Genomic DNA, 18,105 nt, shown 5'->3' on the forward strand with positions numbered 1-18,105 from the left:
AACTCAAATTTCATTGCCTTTTGTTTTTTTGGCTGGGCAGTGTACATTCCAAGATGTACAACGTAAAATCAACTCTTCGCTCCCAGTGAGACCCCAGGGCCTATGCTACACTGCACAGAGCAGAGAGAGTTCAGTCAAGCAGCAAGGTCATTTTGACCCCTGCTGAAGCAGGAAGTACACAAAGCCTTTTGGGAAAAACCATCCTGTCTGCAGCAGTAATTTCAATTTAATGAATGATGTAGCTGAATACCACAGTGGAGATTTCAACCTTCTTGCACTTGAATCAACCTGACTAGCAGGGTAGAGGTTTAGAACAAGCACACAACTGTCATGAAGCTATGCAAATGACAAGCCTGATGTTGAACGTTTTCCTATCATCACATCCTCTGCATCTGCACATCACAGCCAGCTGTAGATAGGTTGCTTTTACAGTACATGGCCATGTATCATAGACATCCACAGGGATCTAGCCTACTGAAAACTGGGCTAACAGGGACTGTTAACCCCGTTTAAACAGGGCCAAACATTTTAAGGATCAACCTTCCCCAGGATGAAAACTAAACTGGAGTAAAGGAGACAAGAGAAGAAGACAGCCATACTGTAGATTCTTAGGAAAGTGCAGGACTATTTTATTTTATGATCCTGGAATCCTTTATTGCATTTTTTAACAATCCTTGCTTATTTTTATCATCGTAAAATAATCTTCTAGAGAGCTCACTACTTAGATAGAAGGTTTTATTGTTCCCCTGGGGAAACTGGAGGATTTACTTGGTTAATTATTTACTTATTTGTTCCACCAAATACCAGAAAATGGTACATCCATCACAGTGTCCTAAAACAAACTGTAAGACAACAACGTAGCAAAGTATCCATCACATGCTTTGCATTTTTAAGTAAGGGCTGCTGAAAATGTTTTCTTCTCTTAAACACGAAAATACATTATATTTAAGGAAGGTGAAAATCTGCCATTTAACATACATTTGTTTTCTTGTCTGTTGATTAAAAAAACACAACTACACAAAACATCCTCATTGGTAACTAATCAGTGCCTATCAAAATCTTCTTAAGTTTCAACATATGGTGTAGTTGGAGGAGTTTGGAGTGAGGGTGTGAGAGGCATGTGCAGCCATGCGTGTGTGTGATTGTGTGTGTATGGAGTCACTGTTGGGCTGCCGCAGAGCTGGCCAAACACCAGCTTGACAACAGCAGCTGGAGAGCAGTGATGTAATAATCTTGTTGCCATGGAGACCCGTTGTTCCTCAGCATCTCCAAAAATCCAAGGGCGGAGGAAAGTCACTGGGCTGTTTGGCTGGGACAGAGTGGTGCTGTGACGGGATATTACACAGCCACTGGTACAGGGACAATGTCATTGACTTGACTTGATTCATCATCAAGTTAATGTTTGCGAAAGAACAATTGCTTGCCGTGTTGTGCAAATCATGATTTACAACTTGATTTTTAAAAGTGAACATAAATCCAAATAACATCTAGTTATAAGCAACTGTCACTTAATGGTTGGACCAGCACATTAAAATCACTTAATCATATAAGAATGCTGGCTTTTCAACCTAAATCTCCATCACCTCATCAGCTTTTGCTGTGTTGTCAAAAGCTGCATTTCGCTTGTCCAAATAGTGAGCCAGAGTAGTCAGTAAGTAAGGCTTCCAAGCAAACAGATACTGGGAACAGAGTCGGAGGAGGGCTGTTAGGAAACTAGAAAATCTGTATTTATTGCATCTGCTGCTTTCATCACATTAACAATGTAGCAAAAGTAAATGGAGGAAAGTTTTCACAGTAAATTCACAGCAGCAACCAATTTATTTGTGCCTTTCTGAGTCAGAATTCGACCTTAATTCAGGCATAGAACCTCTTCAGTCTTTTGATATAGATGGTGTGAGTTCCCCATGATGCTCTGGAGAGAGATAAATAAAAGGACAGAAAAATCCTCTTTAACATTAAGAGAAATAAAGCAACAGGAAACAAAAGAGAAGTGGAGAAAAGGGGGGCTTGCAGTATCCTGCATCGCATCATTAGTTAAAGCCTGGGGATTGCTTCAAAACAAGAAATGAAGTGATGCCCTTGCCTTGATGTTTGAAGGCCAGAAACTAAGCTTGGGAATCTAATTAGATTTCGGTTTGTATTCAAAGGAGCAGTATGTGAAAATCTTTGGTGACAAAAATGCTTTAAGGGCATTTTAAACAATACAGTATACAACTGCTATTAGTGTTATAGCTTTTGCTACACATGTTTATTCACACAACCTGAGACATGCCAATATTTAACTGTACATCTTATTTATGCTGACATGGCTTTTGCCTTTATGTTGGCTGTCTTTGAACAAGCAAGGTATAAACACAGCACTCCAAACAGCAATGGAAGTAATTATTGCGATTACCTGTGTAAATTCTGCAGCTTTGCAACTGGTTATGTACCCACTTAAATAATGAGCAGCCTATAATAAGGTACTGAATGTGGAATCTGGTTCAGGAGTGGCCAATTTGATTTCATCCATCCATTATCTGTAACTGCATATCCTGGGCTGGAGTCTATCCCAGCTGTCATAGGGTGAGTGGCTGGGCGCAACCTGGACAGGCCTCCAGTTTATCTCAGGACCAACAAGGAGAGACATACAAAGACAGACAACAATTCACACTCACATATTCACATCTGCATACAATTTAGAGTCACCAATTAACATACATTAACATGCATTTGTTTTGACTGTGGGAAAAAGCCGGACCTGGAGGAGACCCACATAAGCATGGGGAGAACATGCAAACTCCACACAGAATAGCCACAGCCAGCCAGGAACGTGAACCTTCTAGCTGTGAGGCGGCAGCACTAACCACTCCACCACTAAGCAATTCGATTTCAGCCCTTGATAAATCTTTCACCAAATTTCATGCCGTGGGATAAAGACCCTGAAAACCAATTTTCTCCATGAGCTTCTTAATATTACTGAAAGGATTCTGCATGAACACACTATATTCTGTCAAAATAAGAGTTTAGGTTATTCCATGTGTAAGCAGCCTGTATCCTGCTTTTTCTCCTGATTTGCAGAGGGTGATTTCTCACTCCCTGCACTATTGTAGTAAATCTTATGGAATGTTTTTGTAATTTTTCAGAGCAACCCTGCTCTGACTATGTAAACCACCAGAGTTCCTGAGCACTGCGTTTTTGTCAACTAGGTTTTTTTTTTATGTATTACATTTTAGGATCTTAGAGAGCTATTTCAATATGAAATATCCTGTGAGTTGCTTTGCAAGGTCAAAAGAGGCTAAAGTTACTGTTTAAAAGGAAACTCTAAACCCTTAAACCTGCTTTCTCTTTTCTTGATAAACATTTTGAAAATCAGATACATGCATAAAGGCACATAGATCTCATCAGGGCCAATTTAACCTTTTTATGTCTGTGGACATATGTATTTCACTCTGTGTCCCTCCAGAGAGAAGTGATTGATGAAAAATGTGTCTGGAACACATTCATTGTCTGCCGTGTCGCAAATGGCAGAAGGCAAGCGTCTGTGTGGGTCGAGGTTTTGTATGTGTGTCTCAGGCAGTCTGTGTTTCTTTAAAAAGCAATTTCTTTGACACTGACGAGTAAAGAAAATGACAAATGACGTTGCATCAATCAGAAAAACCTCAGTCTGATTTGACTTGACATATACTTTTAATGAGTCGCAGCTCAAAAAGTCACGCATGGTACAAAAACAGATACATTTACAAACAGGTGTGGGCTTCTTCTTGTATACTTTTGTTTATGTTGGAATCTTCTTTTACATTTTGCTTCACAAAGGAAGAATTGCTTAGTCCATAAAGATCCAAAATAGCCATTTTGAGCATTTACACAAATATCTAAGAGCACATCAGGCCGGCACATCAATCTGTCTTAGTGAGTCATTCTCATACTGTCCACCTCTCTGAGAGGCAAGAAGAAAAAAAAAGGAAAGTGCTCCCCCAAGGCTGGAAGACTTGTGCTACCTCTTCCCTTTTTTTAAACGCACAAGCACACAGGCACACACACACACACACACACACACACACACACACACACACACACACAGAGCAAAAGGCAAAGCTGATCAGTCCTGTGTGATTAGAACAGCCAGTCTGCTCAGTAATCACTCTGCTGATCACGTCACAACAGCTTGAAGAAAATTGGCTCAGTAAAGAGAAGAGACTATAAGAATATTACAGGGCTGACGAAAGGTGGATGAAACACAGTGAGAGATTTAAGGACAAAGACAGCACACTGATTGTGTTTGTGTGTACAGTATATGGAGGAGTGTGAGAGGGGAAGAAGAGAGCCAGGAAGAAAAAGCAAGAGCTGTTTGACTGGCACTTGACTGAGCAGTTCTGCGTATGGAACGAAGCCAATGATGACTGCAGTTACCCACAGTTAGAGGGGGGATAAGTGAGAGCCAGTTAGAGGAGGAGTGCTTAATATTCCACACACATACAGTTGCTCCACTATAGCAAGAGTTTAAAAATAGACCGCAGCAGATTTGTGAACCGAGGAGCTCAGCTTAAAAGAGAGGTACAGTTGGGTACAATGAAGGGGATCCACAAGGAGCCTGATCCCTTAGAAATGCTCTTAATTACAATCTACTGCAAATGTAGTAAAAAGGTCAAATGTAAAAAAAGAAAAGTCTAAATCAAACAAATTTTACAGATAATTTTAATAGACAAAGTGCCTGGATTTGGGTTACACATGCTCCGATGTGTGTGTCAATCTCTCCTATTAAACTTAATTATCAACTAAGACGCAGACTATTATGTAAAGGTCATCTTGTTTTAAGCTATAATATGACTGTGAACTGTTTGGGTATCAAGGTAGCATTGAACTCTAAAATCAATCCACTGCACTTTACCCAGCCTTCTCTCCCTTCATCCACCTTGCTCCACCCAGTACTTTAGATGTTAGTCTAAATTTCAATGAACAGGAAGGCTTCAAAACTTACCAGACTATTGTCAAATAATCAAAAGAAGCCTTTGACAGTTCCTCACTACATTACACACACACACACACAAATGTTAAATCTTGTTTGTTTGAGCAAAACAAAAGTGTAAAACTGTCAGCTGAAGGTCTAATTGTTGAGTGTTTCTTTGTCAGAGGTAACAGAGCCAAAGAAACCTTTTCCCTTCTTGGCTCCTGGCTGTGACTTCACATCTGCTGTAAAAGACAGACATGAGTTATTCACTTTTTCCATTTTACACTTAGCAAGAAAGAAAAAAGGATCATTCTTACTTTAACACTATATTCCAGCTCTAATTTATATTTAGTGTACTAAGAACTTAGAGTAGGAAATAGTTCCTCGTTGGACAAAAATACTCAGAATTCTCTTCTTTTAGGAGAAGGAGTAAGAGCATTTTGTCAACATTCCTAACTTCGGAAACCACTCCTATGTCCAAAAGGTTTAAAGTGAAGGAGAGCTCCAGAATTTTTTGAGTGTGGTGCATTTGCTCTGTGAAAAAGAAGAACACATATTGTGTGCACAGAAGCCACAGCCATTGCAACTTGAGGCGAATTTGGGCCACTTTCTGCCATAAAAAATATCTAACTTTGAAAGCTTTTAATGCAGCACAGGGAATGCAAAGAATTACTAATGTCTCCTTATGAAAACAACAATCATGAACAAAAACATGATTACTGCATTAACACTCAAGGGTGTGGAGGTAAACTACATCATCCTTTTGTGGATAAATCATCCCCATGCACACACCTTGGGGATCATAAGTCAGGGTGGACTAATACTTTTGTGTTCAATCATGTGGCCCAGTGTATGATGTGGGGAACATTAGAGTGAACTGAGCTGATTGGGATATGATCACATAGGGAAGTCACACACTGGGTAACACAGCACCTTTCCAATAAATCTACTACTACAGAAATAAATTGGTATAAATCATATCTCAAAGATTTTAATACTTATCTTTAGGATTTCTTACCATACTTTGCAGCTATGAATGTTTGGCTGACTGTAAAATAGTGTCATCACACCCGTTCATAGCAGTCCTAATGTGATGTACTATTATTAGTCCTAAGTTGTCTTGTAGCATAATATCTAGGAGTGACTAAAATTCTCAGGAAACACAGGCGTTGTATTCATATTTGACATTTCAGGGATTTACAACTGTGAAACAGCTACATCTACAGCTGTATGCCAGTGTACATAATCTGATTACATTTATCAAGTCACTGATGCAGAGGTATGATGCATAGAACTATACTTTAGGATGTTTAACAGCATATTCTACATTATGTATTATACAGCATGTGGTTTAGTACCAAGGCCATATCAACATGTCCAAATTTGATGGCAAAGTTATTGTTATAGTCACACAAGTGTCCTAATGAGAAGGCTAATATATTCTATCTACAATCAAACATGAATAAAATATTTACAGGAATTTTTTATTTGCTAAATTCAGAGTTGCTTCTTTATAAAACACATGGGACCAACCAAGAAGATTTAAGAAAAGCTTTGTCGTCCAACAGCTTGTTAAGAATTTATAAACCTAGATGCAGTTTATATCAGTGCAGACTGTGGCCTTAATTTTACTCTTCCCAGCCAAACTCTTGAATTAAAATCTGTATCCAGAAAATTGAAGATCTTTACACCTTTTCTTGGGTTTACCCAGGATGAGGTGTTGATTCAAGTTAAGAAGATGAAGTGTTTTCACTTTGTGGCAATGAAATATTGAGTTGTATTTATGTCTTTGAGTGGAAGAATTTTTACTATAGCAATATCTGTCCATGCATTAATCCAACACTACAGTCCACATGAAGAACATGTTTTTAATGAGCCTGTATTGTGGTTAAAAAATACTTTGTAGTGCACTTAATTTTAATAAAAGATGACTTACTTAGTATTTCATGTGTTTTCTGTTGCCACTTCCAAATGCAAACCTTCACGTTTTCACTGATCTAAAGATTTTTTTGTTATGTGCAAAGATAATGGGGAACTATGCAAATCTATGCAAATCGAGTGTCAGAAAACAGTGAAGTCGCTATACAGTTTGTTACATAAAATAGTACCAGAAGTATGAGAGAAGCAGTGAGCAGTCCAGATTTGTGTATCTGTGGTGGCAGAAACATTGTATAATCTTTACCTCTCATTATGTTTATGTCTTTCAAAATAAACAGAAGATAGCTTTTGAGGAAATTGGCCTAAAGATGTGCAAAGCCATAAGTAAAAAAAAAAAAAAAAAAAATCAGCATTTTAGCTGAATTGAAAACAGAAAAGGAATAAGCTGAAATGTGCTTAGAAACACAGTAGCAGTGTGTGTGTGTGTGTTTGTGTGTGCTGCTGATGAAAAAGTTGCTGACTACCCTATAGAGCACAGTCATAACAGTGTGGAGAGGAGGAAGTATTACTAATTCCTAATGTTATGTTTAATGTAAAAAACAGTTTCTATGTTTTTATTAGGTTGAAATCTTAACATCTTGGGTGTTGCCTCAAGCAGGATTACTCACTACTAATAGCGCACAACAACTTTGCTAAACTTATGTGAACAAATAGCAATAATCAATACATAGGACTAATTAAAACCTCATATATCCATGTTTAGTTCTGACAATCCAGCTTGAATAGTTAGAATACCCCTGAGGGTATGGGGTATCTATCCTTAGATCTTTGTGAAACTTTTACGAAGACACTCAAAGCTAAAAGTAATGTAGTGAAATGCAACAAGTCCTGCGATAAATTCAACTGAATTATACTGAGACATTTTCGTTAACTTTTAGTCCAACTTCACACCTGTTATATAATGCAATACAATATTTTAAATATTACAAATAAACACTATTTTAACACTGATGCCTAAGGTGCACTTGTATTGCTTTAACATGGACTGAACTGCAGTACCAAGCTGCTTGGCTTCCACCTTCATCCACATTACAGCGCTGACAGGCTCAAGTTCCCAAGAGACGACTAACAAGACAACTACAACGCACACACCACAAGTTAACCACACAAACAGAAGCACTCTTTATAATACATTAGTACTGTAAATTGTAAGCCTAATATATCCAATACACATGCTCAGTCACATTACAAACCACAACATTGTTGCTGTTAGACATTTTTGAGCATATGATTCAGTGTTTACACTGCTTACATAAAAACAAAAATCGTAACATTGCACAACTGAAAAATATTTAAAGTCTATAATATATTAAATTCTTTTGATTCTTTGCTGCAGATCCATTAGCAATTTGTTTTGGAGCACAGGAGTCATTAAAGACATCTTCATGATGTCATGTCTTTATTTCCTTTTGTCCAATGTAAACTTCTCTCCCTGAGGCCACACACGCACACGCACACACACACACACAACACACGCACACACACACACACACACACACACACGCACGCACACACACAGAGGACATTGTTGTCTGTAGTGTGCAGAGCCAGCAGGCAGCCATACTGGAAATCAGCATTTGTGTGTAATTAAAGCTTTTTGCATTTTCTTCTCAAAGCACCACACTAATATCCCAGTGGACACTTGACATCAGCAACATTTACTGTTGCCAGCTCTTTTCTATGCATAAATTAACATATTATGCAAATTTCTATAGTGCTGACACACAAATATTGTTACATAACACACAGACCTACAAACGACACACAACCAATTAGGAGAATCATTAGCATAGTGATAAATTATCAACCAGAACTGAATCACGAATAGAACATGAGCCCCATGTCTGTCCAAAAAACACTACAGAACAAATTCCAAATTTAGTGAGACTGATAACACTCACAGCTGTGATGAACTTTTTCTCTCCAGTGATGTCTTCAACTACACAGCAAGCCCCTGCCTTCCCAAAATTAGCCTAGTCTCCTCTTTCAAGTTTGACATAAAAGAAGAGAGAAAAGAGGAAGAGGAGCGCCAGAGAAGACTCCAGTGAGAACATGACACTGCTCTCCTTTTTCTGTGCAGTCTTTAAAGATTTCCCTGCAGTAAAGCCTGTGCTATGGTGAGAAGGATTTCTCTGCCGGTCTCATATCCAGCATGAAGAGGCTAGCACACATTCATTCTGGTAATCTTCAGAGTCTTGCTGCCGCTCTCTGGAGATATGACATACCGCCAGATTTTGTGGATGGAGGAGTGATTGGAATGTACTAATTGAAATATGTGTAAAGAGATGTTTAAAAAACAGACTCAGACAGGATCAATTACTAAACTAAGGAACAAGCATTTCCAGATCTTTTTCCATTTGAACTTCGGCACCACAATAGTGGTTCTACACCGAACAATCCCAGAGAAGTAACCACTTCCATACATGTAGTAAGGGGATTTAGTTTGGCTGCAGTTCAGTTCCCCAAATTAAACCACAATCTCCTTGATTTTGCTCAAATATGAAAAAAATTACTTAATTATTTTCTAACTACAAAATTAAAACCAGCCATACGGCAATAGACCTAAACGCTGTGCAGAAAATCAGCAAAACTGATCGTTAACATTTTAATTAAACTGATGAAACTCAGCTTGACTTGATGTGCTCTTGACCTACTCCTCTGCAACCACTTATTTATTTCCTTATGGGTTTGTTTGGACCTGAGCAGCCGGGTGTGTCAGCAAGCTGCACACAGACTCATCTTCAGTGCCACAAAACAATGAATAGTTTCGTACACTTCTCTCTCCCATTTTAACAAGAATCAAAGGCAACCACAAAGACACGCTTCCTACCCGAGAGATATCATTCATCCCTTTGAGAAAGAGTCACAGAATGGATATATTTCATATCAGCCTACTTTTGTTTTCCTCCACCCAAATTTTTGTGTGAAAGAAAAAGGTTTGTCTTTGTAATGAAATGCCAAAGAGTATTGAGATACAGACCGTAAAATACGTCTTAATGCAAAACTAACTGATTACCTATTACTAGGAATTTATCAAGTCCAATACTGCCATTGTGTACTGGTAAAACCCCTCTGAATACTGAACTCAATACCGTGTTAACCCCTGAGCTGTTTTAAGATAATGGATGACAACAAAACTAAAACCTAATGCAAGCTCTACTAAAGTCTCAACATGTAGTTACTAAATGTCATTCTCATGAAGATTATTTTAAACATGTTAAAATGAGTGACAATCAAAGGAGATTTACATTAACTACAGTTTTACCTGAAGCTCTAATTGTTTCACGATTTTAGTTATTTTTCCCTCTGTAGGCTCATCTTTTTTTCTTTGTTTTCTTTTTGTTCTTTTTAGCAAAAATTGTTTCGGTGAGATTTTCCATTCTCGTAGAACATCCAGCAGTCAGGTGTGTGCTTCTTCCACACTGTCAGAGACTAGAAATCTGTGACAATGGAAACAGTGTTTACGCGTAAATTACTAGAGTATGAATACAAATAGGAGACCCTCCATAGTCACATTAGCAGCTTTGTGGGACTGTATATAGGCTCAGCTTGATTTAATCTGCATACTGACATTCTCACCATTACAACAAAGCAGGTATTATATTTCCTATGTTCACCATCTTAGTTTAGCATGTTAGTATACTAACACTGGCTTAAGCAATAAATACAGAGCTGGAGTAAGCATGAACATCATACATTTTGTAATGTAGGTATTTAGTTATAAACCAGTGACTTGCACACAATTATAACTTGATCTGATGGTGATGCTACTGTAGATTGAAAATGAAGAACCACTAAACTCATGGTAACCCATTACACTTAAAACCACAAAAGTGAACCTTGTGCTGTTACTACTGGAAAGCAAATGATCGGGTCAAAAACAGGAAACCAAAATATGTTTGATTGGTACGTTGCACCGTTAGAGCCTTTTAAGTTATGCTTATTGCCTTCAATGAAATGCCTACAGCATCTTTATTGCTCTGTCACGTATCATATGCCTTTGCTATGGTGTCTGATGGTGTCAGGTTCAGTCAGGGCAAGCTCATTAATCTGCTCAGGTGCAGTGCTGTTGGCTGACAGAAGATACGCAGAGAAAAGAAGAGGAGGAACGAAGGAGGGGATTTTGAGGAATTCAAGGGCTATCCAGGAGATAAAGTGCAAAAGGAGAAAAAGAAAAAAAGACATATAGTATGTGAGCGAGACAGAGGAAAAGAACTACTGTAGCAGAAATAGCTTTGCTTAATTTTAAACTGTGGCTCCTTCGGGTGTGGCAATACAACAAAGTCAGTGACATCACTATGAAGCTACCATATGCTTATGTTCAGACAGGTTAGATACACACACGGTTTTGGAAAGACAACGACCCAGAAACCTCAGTCTTAATATTTCATCCATTCACAAAAAACAGGATTTTCGTACATGAGAACTTCAGACAGAACATAAAGGTTCAAGTATCTCTTAGGCCAAACAAACCCCATACACACAAGTGTGACTGTAAGTCTCACTGCAGATGACCGTGAATGAATGAATGAATTATTTTAAATATTTAAACCTGTTTTATACACCAATCTCTGTAGATATTATATTATAATTATATATTATTATAACTGTTTTGTTTTTTTTTACAAGGCTTATATACTGTAGACATGTGACGTGTACTGTGCAACATCAGTGCCAGGCACATGGTCTTGATCAAAGTTATATTCACTGCAAAATATATTTGGAGTCTAAACTCCATTCATGCAGACATTAAACTAGCTGTATCGGGCGTATAAGATATTAAAAAAAAAAAAAAAATCACTTTTAATTTTTGCATGGGCATATTTCTTACAATACAGGAAATAAAATTCCACTGTGTAGTTAGCTAACAATCTTACAATCAGTACTTTTGTCTACATTCTGAAACACTGTGCTGTGATATTTCATCATTAATTAGATTTGGAATAGGCAGCATGGTGGCAGAGAGGTTAGCACTGCTGCCTCACAGGTAGAAGGTCCCCAGTTCGAAGCTGGATTCTCGCTGCAGCCTTTCTGTGTGAGGTTTGCATGCTCTCCCTGTGCTTTGTAGGTTTCCTCCCACAGTTCAAAGACATTAATTTGTGACCTGTAGGTGTGAGTGTGAATGGTTGTCTGTCTGTGTGTTCTCTGTGTTGGCCCTGAGACAGACTGGCGACTTGTCCATGGTGTACCCGGCCTTTCACCCAGTGACAGATGGCATATTCTCCGTTCCCCTGTGACCCTGAACAGTACAAGCAGATACAGATAATGGATGAATAGAACTGGTATCAACTAAAAATAATCATTACTGATAGCTCATTACATATAGCCAATACACTATAATGTCCTGTTTTTTTTGCACCCATTACATGAAGTTTGAGAGCAAAGTATTTGGGTGTGGCTTGTATCAGTGGGGTTAAGTCTTATCCATTGCCAGAGATGTACTGTACGCATTACTGTAGAGATACCCTAATCTGAAAGCACACCAAAACCTTGAAGGTTTTATCTTCCCCTCACCCCGCATTTTGGATTAATGTATTATTTATCTGAATGCCTTCTCATCAGGAAGACATGTCCCTCACAGAAGGCCAACACATATGGCTGATAAGCAGGAGCTCTGTCATCCTACTTTTATTCTACATTAACCCTGTAGAAATACAAAGTACATCGGTAGAAATAAATATAGGGACCAACAATCCCAAGTCTCTACCTGAATCACATACTTGTGAACCACAGGGTAAATGTTTGGAGGTCAGGTGAAGTTCATATTTGCCTATCAAATACACATTTTCAGAATACTGTACTTTATATACTGCACTTTTATCAAGAAAAAGCTTACTGAGCATACAAAGCCTTTTTGCACCACTGTTTGCAAAGTTCAAGGTGCTACGTGTAGCGCCTTTGGCTGTGGTGTGAGAGAGAGAGAGAGAGAGACTCTTAACAGACTCTCATTGTTAGGATGTGTAAAAGCACAGATGGAACACCTCATAATATTTCTAATTTAGCCCCTTTAGCAGACACCTGGGAGCTTCCCAATCCAAGCAGAATTCTGTTATCATCTGCTGAGCAGATCCACTGGAGCTGAGACCAAGAGACCTGATCAAAGATATTTTGACAGGAGTTGCTGAGTGAGACCATTCATGCATGTCCCCACTAGAGCAAGACACAAAGATGTGTGCAGACTGCACAGCCTAAATCTCAGGTTTGTTTGTTCACTGACTGCATATGGTCTCAACATTTTGGCTGTCGCGTTTTTGGACTGATTACACATCACAATCAATACAATCCAGTAAACACTGACAATAGCTCAAAAAGTACCAGACTCACTTGAAACGTCCTATTTTTAATGTGTCCACTGCCAGGATATGAACAGTAAAACTATGCACATGCTAACAGGTTTACACGTAACATATCATGTGTATTTTATTACAACACGAGCAGCTCTGCTCTGCGGATGGCAATGTCAGCCTGTCGGTCCACTACTTTGGTCACAACTGAACTATCTCCAGTTTAAGATTCATTTCTCAATAATTTTGATCATCCTGCATGGATACTTGAATCATCCAGCCATGTAGGACCAATCTAAGACAACCCTCCCATCAGCGTCAGCTCTACTTTGTTTTATGCTAACTAAGATGAGTACATCAGCAAGATGATGATCAAGGTAAACATTACACCTGCTAAAAATCAAACACTTGTTAGCACTAACATCCTGAGCATGATGTTCACATGAAGCAATATTTATTCATTTCTGGCATGTAATAAATTAATCAACAAATAACTGATTGCACATCCTTACATACTATTGTCTTATCACTCATTTCAAGTTCTGAAAATTGTCTGAGGTGTATAATAAAATATCAAGGACAGCTGTATAGTTCACCATTTATGTATGTGTCAGCCTGAGTAAAAAAACAACACGTTTGGAATTAAAGGTGGCAGGCACATTAAGTTGGGTTTCTTATTTGTAAAACAAACCATTAATTATTTAAGTTATGCTCTGATTTGGGGGTTATAGATAAGCCATAATCATTATTTTAGTGTGCAAGCTTTGAGGTACAGGCAGCATAAGCAGAAGAATAGACCAGCTCATGTATAAAAAGACAACATGTTAGAAACACTATTCCAATTTTAGCATAGAGCTCGCTGGGGAGACAAGAGCAACCTATTTCAATAATGCATTGCAAAACATAACAAGCTCCTCCCAAGGTTTGCATTTACCTTCAAAAGAACATTCCTAATTTCATTAGTGGGCTATACAGGATCTGAGCCAGTGCCAGGTAGGTCTCACTGGATCAGTGCGATTCTATCACTCATTTTAATTTAAATCCCTAATACTCATCTTTTTCTTCACAGTAAGAATTTTAATTTGGCCCACACTGTCTGCCTCTTAAAACAGCTGCCAGACTGCTTGGTGTCTTACTCCTCAGAATGCTGAGATGTATACAGCTGTAGGTAATACTGAGCTATGAGTAATAGGTTTGTGAAGTTTAGCAAATATGTACATTAATAACATGTACATTGTCTTGTCTACAGTACCACTTAAAATTAAGGTGCCTGTAAATTACTCTTAGCCTTATACTAATATTAACTTTTTTATAATTTTTGTAGACTGCTGCCAGTGACAGATTAAAATTAAATGTATTTAGACCAACATACTGTTGCATTGGGCAACACCTTATAAACTTTATATTTCAGGTAACACCTTTTTTTAATCATCATTTGTTTTTTTTAATGAAAATACAATTTGTTTTTTGTTTTTTTAAATAAAACAAAATATGGCCTGGGCAGATTATTTCAATATTACTTACGTACACAATATTATTACTTATAAAGGATATTTATTCTAGTGTTTTCAGCTGTAACAACCAGCCTCCTAAAATGCACAATATTTCCAACATGTCATTATATCTATGATAACGATCCATTAATGCAGCTGATTACAACGTGAGATCAGTGTTCTATATTTGCTTCACTCATGATTACAGTCGGCTGATGTGTAAATGCCTCAGTGCACGATAATGACTGACAATCTGACACTTGTATCATTATCCAGTGTTGGCCCATTGAAAGACAGTGGATAGATTTTATTCTGAGCTAAGGAGGAATCCACACTGTTTAATGTATATAAATGTGAAGAGAGATCAATGTCTTGCACATAAAAGCAATAACAGTAAAGACAAAGGCTGGGTTCTTACACAGAAATAAAGCGACAACTCTTTTTCAAACTACAGACCCAGAGTTTCCCCCAACTCAGTGTTAACAAACTCAGTTTTCCATGAAATATCACCCAGGATGTTCCTTTCCTTTTTCTTACGGCTTATCCCGTGAGTTCAGGGTCAACATAGCAGATCATTATTTTGCATGTTGATTTGGCACAGTTTTCACGCCGGATGCCCTTCCTGACTCAACTCTCTGCAATTTCTAACGGGGCTGGGGATGGTGATGGACTGTTAAGGGTTCAATATCTTGCCCAGGGACACTTCAACATGTGGTCAGGAAGAGTGGGGCGGGAACCTCCGACCCTATGGTCAGTGGGCTGCCACTCTGCTAACTGAGTCACTGCCACCCCATCACCCAGGATTTTACTACTAGTAAATACTTCATAGAAACAATTCATCAAAATTCCACCTTATTCTCTAACCAATTTGTCCAATGAACCTACAATAGAAGGGGGAAATAAAGCATCAAATTACATTATAAATAATTAGATATTTGCAATAAAATGACATGACAAGAAATTGTAATGAAAATTCAATTAAGAAAATGTACCGTGCTGCTAACTGGAGGATGTATAGTAGCTCAGCAGATTTGGTGGTCTGGTCTGTTCTTGTTCTGTGCTTGTTATCTCCACAAGTGTCCTAGCATAAATACCCCATACTGCTCCCCCTGGATACTCCAGTGCTGTGCATTGTAGCTTGCTGCCATCCGTGTGTGAGAATGTGCATGTGTTGTGTAAATGAGAAGCAAAATGTAAAGTAGATAAAAGCACTTTATCAAACCAGTCCATTTCCAATTGATTTGCAACATTGCCTAAAGTAGTCAAATACCCCCAGACAAGAAAAAGGGAAATCCTGTTTACTGCTTGTGAGTATAAATGGTACAGCAGAACTGCTATTATACTGTAGAACTTTAAGGGCACACAAAGGCACCACCGTCTGCGATGCCCTTCTCAGCACCTCCCACCGTTTTCCCACAGCATCCCATCATCTTCACGGCACAACCACATGCTAGCAGAGGACCTGCTTTATACCTTGCCTATTAAACCTCTGTCCTATTCTCTACCAGCAAAAACACCACTGTGCATGAATCCTAGACTGAGGCCTTAAGGGATTGTATGGTCAACTGCAGATGTGGGGCCCTTGTGGTAATAAGGGGATGTTGTCAAATGAACAGGAGGAATAAATAAACATAACACATATAAACATATGAAGAAAACAGCAACCATGTAATCAGTTTGGGGATTCCACCTTAAGCTGCCTTCACACATGGATTGTTTCTATGTATGAAGGTCACCTCTACAATCGTTCCCCTATGATGTGATTTCATTGTAACTGCAGCAGTTCAAGGTGTAGGCTAATTGGGCTAAATGGAGAGTGTGGCCTCTATTGAGCCCCATGAGACCCCATTATTCTGGGCCATGTCTCTAAGTTGTGCAGGGAAGGACAGCAGCCATCACCTCACACTTCCAATGTTATCTTCCTTCATTAAGGTCATGGTCGTGTCATTTAAGCAGATAGAAAATAATGTGTTCCCAGTGTTTATTTAGCTTTACAGATGCTTTGTATGAAACACAATTAATAAAGCTCCCTTAATGTTCACACATTCAAGTGATGGCAAATAAACTGTGATGTTGTTGTTGTAAACAATAGATGATTGATTAAGCTGATGATCCTATTTATATTTATATTTAGACTAGTTGTGCTTCATCAGGAACCCCATGGCGCAAAATAATGGCATGTTTCGTTATTTCCCATGGTGGAAATAATGAAATATGCCAATAGAGGGCTAATCTCAATAGAAGCTTTACTACAAATTAAGCATTCTGTCCCTGCTGTGTGCTTTCAGATACGAAAAGGGTGGGATCAGCATATTTTGACAGCCAAACACTGAATCATGACGGGGAAGAAGTCAAGGGGGAACAAGAGTGGGTTGCACTCTGATAAACACGACTCATCAAAAAACACCAGACGGACCGTGTCCTCTCCAGATCAGTCAGAAGAAACGTACATGGAATTCTAGTTGTAAAACATGGAGAGTGATAGTACCTATCACTCTCCATGTTTGGGAAGTTGGACAAAAGTTCAATTAGAACAATCTCTAAAGATGAACTTGAATGACAGCTCAGATTCCAGCCTGACAGGCACGACTATTTAACTGCATACTTCCACATTCAGTATTACACTAAATCACCCCTTTATGTAAAAAATAACAAACAATTATGGGCCTCACACTTGTTACAGATATGTATTTACACAAGAAATGAGGGCAAGTGTAAGAAAAAGCCCATGGGCTGACTTAAAAAATACACCATTTCATGGGTCCCCTGAGCACTACTACTTTAAGCTGTTAGACATTGAAAGGCTTGCTTTTCCTGTGCCGTCAGATCCTAGAAATGAGCAGGTGGTGATGGTCTTTGTGTGCTGTCGTTTCTAATTCAGCAGAAGTGGAATCCCTTTGAGTAAGAAGCATCAAACACAGTTCTGGCAACTCAAAGAGCCAGGTTAGACTACGCATACAACAGGCTTCTCGATGATGCAGCCACACAGAAGATGTTACAGGGACACACGTACACTCACTTGATTTACAAAGGGGGCAATTGACAATCACTTACTTTTACTTCTCTGCTATCTCCTATAAACAAACCATTTACTGACCCTAACCATGTCTGACATTTATTCAAAAACCATGTGGCAATTGATTTCTGAGACAGCTCAGTGCACAATAAATAAAGAGACATGCTTCAAACAAGTCTGTAGGGTACTGCATGAGTACGGGGCCCAGCGAATAAACAAAAAAATGTGCTAAATTATTTAGTAAGTTTGAGTTATCAGAAGACAGTAAAATTGACCTGTAGTAAAGTCTACCTTACTCCTTCGTATACTGCTACAAACATAAGGAATGACCATGAAGTAGAATGAAGGCTTCTCTGCCATTGGTTCAACAACAATGAAAAACCTACACAGGAGCTGTAACAAACAACCAGAACCAAAAAGTGAGGAGGGAGCTCAGACTAATTC

The 18,105-nt window shown here is 38.6% G+C and overlaps 1 protein-coding gene across 2 annotated transcripts in view; it reads right to left on the reverse strand.

The window, feature by feature from the left end:
* Positions 1–18,105, reverse strand: part of frmd5b (FERM domain containing 5b) — a 60,593-nt gene that overhangs the window by 41,090 nt on the left and 1,398 nt on the right. The gene's annotated exons all lie outside the window — the stretch shown is intronic.

The sequence above is a fragment of the Channa argus genome, chromosome 2, assembly GCF_033026475.1.
Source record: "Channa argus isolate prfri chromosome 2, Channa argus male v1.0, whole genome shotgun sequence".
Classification (NCBI taxonomy): Eukaryota; Metazoa; Chordata; class Actinopteri; order Anabantiformes; family Channidae; genus Channa; species Channa argus.